We start from the raw sequence: 3,533 nt of genomic DNA on the forward strand, positions 1-3,533 counted from the left end.
AACTAAGATATGCACCCATGTGTATGTATAAATACAAATACAAATTACAAATCTATAGAAAAACAAAGCATTGTAGGCAAGTTAAGGTGATATTTGTTGTTCAGCTTACTATTGAATCTCGATTATTAGTTCAAATTACAAACATCTAATACACACTTATGCAACGGCCCATCCAAGAATGTTCTTGTTTTGGCAGTAAACTTGTGGTAGCCTTTAACACTTGTCTACAATAACCACTAACATCAGATAGTTTCAAGTATGAGCTAAAAGAAGAGGGGGGGGGGGGGGGGGGGGGGGGGGGAAGATCGAGTAACTGATTTTCAAGACTAACCTTCAACATGTTTCTAAAAATCGCTTTAGTCATTCCTTACATTTCTGAATTCTCTTTTGAAAACCCATATGAATAAGAATCGGATAACTTTATATTAACCATATGAACCCATAAAGACTAACCATCACATTCCATAGCTCAGCGAACCCATAAGGACTAACCATCACATTCTGCAGCTCAGCGAGCAGAGACTCTGATGGATTCGTAATTAGAGGTGGAACTTCATTAGGCGTGGAAGTTCATTAGAGGTGTTAACTGAACATTTATCGTCAAATTGACCTGCAATATTGCGGCACTGAAACATGACATATACTAAATAGTAGTGTTATCATTTAAAAAAAACACACATTTAAAGTGATGCTTAGTTGAAGTTGAACGATATCATGTACTCATGTAAATTCACATTATATTAAACTGAAAGGTCCAATAATCCATACCATTAATTATATCAATTACAAACAGAACTTCTAATACCTGGTAAAGAATATACACCATATAGATGGTTTTTCATTGGTCTTTTTTCAACCTAAATTTAAAGAGAACATAACACAAATTTAACTGCGAATAAACAAAAAACACGGCATGATAAATAAAAAAACATAAAAGGACACTCGATTGATTTTGTTACGAATTTAGGATGAACAACTGTTTCTCCACCTGAAATCGTGCATATAATCAATGATGGTGTGAGTTCCATTTTTGCTTGGCTATTCTGAAATACATCACAAAAAAGTAGAAGTAGCATACTACACATATTGGGTCATGGGTCAAACTGGGTTCAACATAAATAAGGTCTTTTTAGTATGTATCACATTCACAAATCACAGCAATGTGGGTTCAACCAACAAACCCCTTTAGGTACACTGATACACTGATTTCAAGTTACATGTTTAAGGGTCAAATCAATCACATGTGTTTTACCCCAACCAACCCATTGTACTACCTCATATGATTGAATAAGCATATCAAATATGTTTAATAGATGGATCACGTAACAGTCTTAGTTAATTGAATTCATATGTAAGGTGATTATAAGATAGGTCGCTCAACAAGGTTTACCTTGTTGAATGCTTCCCTCACGCAGTTGCGCATCAACCATTTAGTAAAATCATCTCATTCATTATATCAAGTTTGTTGAATGATTCCCTAAGGGAGTTTACGCATCAACTTGTTAGTAACAAAATCACTTTCAGTAAGACCAAGGAATCCTGTTAGAAGTATACAACAATAGGAATTAGTGAACAAATGGAAAGACTTAAATAGTTTTAGATCCAAATGACTTGTAAAACGTACACATATGATGAGTTCATTAAATCCAAATAACCATGGGCTCATAGCAGCAAAAATTACTTTGAGAGATAAATTCCTTTAGCAAATTATATACCTAAAAAAGATGTAATCATACCTTTTATTAGAAACATATGAATGAATGTTTATGACTGGCAAGCTAAAAAAGATGTAATCATACCTTTTATTAATAAATTCCGCAGAATTAAGATTGATAAACATGTTCATCGATTCGTTTCTAATAAAAGAAGGTGTTCAGATTCAATTGCCCCCAAGGGTAGATCGAATAGATCGATGTTGATGTCTGGTTCCTGATTGTTGTTTGTGAACCCTAATTGTTGTTGCGTGGAATTTTGACGTGTGGAGTTTGTTGTTATTTTTTTTCGTTCGTGACACTATCGAAGGAACCGATCCCCAATTTTTTGAATGAATGCGGAAGATGGATGGGTAGATTAGTGAAAAGACAAATAAAAAGTGAAGAGAGAGAGAATTGTTGAGTGATGATCAATGGTTATTATTGAAAGTTAAAATTTAATCTAATGGTTCTTGCTTTACCATCTAAGCTTGATTAAGGGATGTTTAGCTAAAAGTAACTTTGTTATTATATATAATATAGAAATATAGAATATAGATATAGATAGAACATATAGCAACAGCCTTCAAGTGCAAACTTAACTTTTACAAATATAAATAGAACATATAGCAATTAGCATTTAGCAACAGTCTTCAAGTGCCTAAACACACACATGAACCAAACATAACTTTTACAACCATGAAATTAATACGAACACTGAACTCATCAAACTCCAGATCTGTATGACTTGTTACCAATCTGCCCATTTCAAACACTGACATGAATCCTCAACACTTTAACGAAGCACCCAAATTCAAAATAAAATAAAATACTATTATATTTTAGCAAAACTGGCTTTAGCAAAACACATTTTCATAGTTGAATCTTTTTTTACCAAAATGTCTAAAAAAAAAACATAAGCCTTCATAGGTGGCTATTTCAATCCATGACTGGCCAACTCAACCCATTTTTTACAGGTTTCCAAACCCACTGTTTTTTCCCATATTCGGAAGCTTAATAGACAAAAAAGATTCAACATATACATGTACCTATTCACATGAGTAGATTTTGTTTACATTTGCTTCCAACTATAAACACACGGAGTGCGTATTCTGTATTCTGAATTCGAGCTCGGGAATAGATGCCTTCAGATAATTCAAAATCTGTTGGCAATGTCTGTAAAAACAGGTGCCAATATATTATGCTTAAATAATAACATTTAGGGTAGCAGATTGTTCACACAAACACTGGAAACTGAGTTGTCATAACGATCGTTCAACCATTTATACTCGTTAAAATCATATGGCTCCATCAACCACATATAAGTATAACTGTAGAAACATAATGAGGAACACATAGAGAAAGATAATTAGAAAAGTATACAAAGAGTGAAACTGGCCAGGTGGTAATTTTGGCCCACTCACAGTTTGTTTGATTTGGTTTGTATTTCAACATAATCGGGTCAATAGGTCAAAAGGTGAAAGTGGTTGACATTCCTTTTTTTGAAATATATACTTCCGACATACAACCTTTTTCAATCTTTAAATTGAAAGAAGAAATCATCACTGTGATAATATTGTTCATGTAACATCTATCTATTGCAATAACTAACTGAAAAAAGAAATTGACAAATGATTAACTCTACTTAAAAACATGTTTCAACTAAAAACGCAGTTTTAAGTGTTAGTCAAACTACCTGTCTTCCATATGATTAGTAGGTTTAGTTTAATAAGCAGACACAAGGATTATGACCAATATTGACTTTGACCAATTATGACCGACTAAATCCGACTTTGACAAACCAAATTCGATTTTGACCTATTGACCTACGTTGACCAACTA

At 33.2% G+C, this 3,533-nt stretch overlaps 1 long non-coding RNA gene across 2 annotated transcripts; it reads right to left on the minus strand.

Annotated features, from left to right (window-relative positions):
* Positions 1–323: 323 nt before the first annotated feature.
* Positions 324–2,037, minus strand: LOC139857263 (uncharacterized). Of its 2 annotated transcripts, XR_011762441.1 has the most exons (5): positions 1,800–2,037; positions 1,625–1,715; positions 989–1,539; positions 806–857; positions 324–610 (listed from the first exon to the last, which is right to left on the minus strand). It is a non-coding gene; the product is annotated as an uncharacterized lncRNA (long non-coding RNA). The 2 variants fall into 2 exon arrangements; XR_011762440.1 differs by having other exon boundaries at positions 806–1,539.
* Positions 2,038–3,533: the final 1,496 nt, after the last annotated feature.

This window comes from Rutidosis leptorrhynchoides, chromosome 1, assembly GCF_046630445.1.
Source record: "Rutidosis leptorrhynchoides isolate AG116_Rl617_1_P2 chromosome 1, CSIRO_AGI_Rlap_v1, whole genome shotgun sequence".
In the NCBI taxonomy this organism is placed as follows: Eukaryota; Viridiplantae; Streptophyta; class Magnoliopsida; order Asterales; family Asteraceae; genus Rutidosis; species Rutidosis leptorrhynchoides.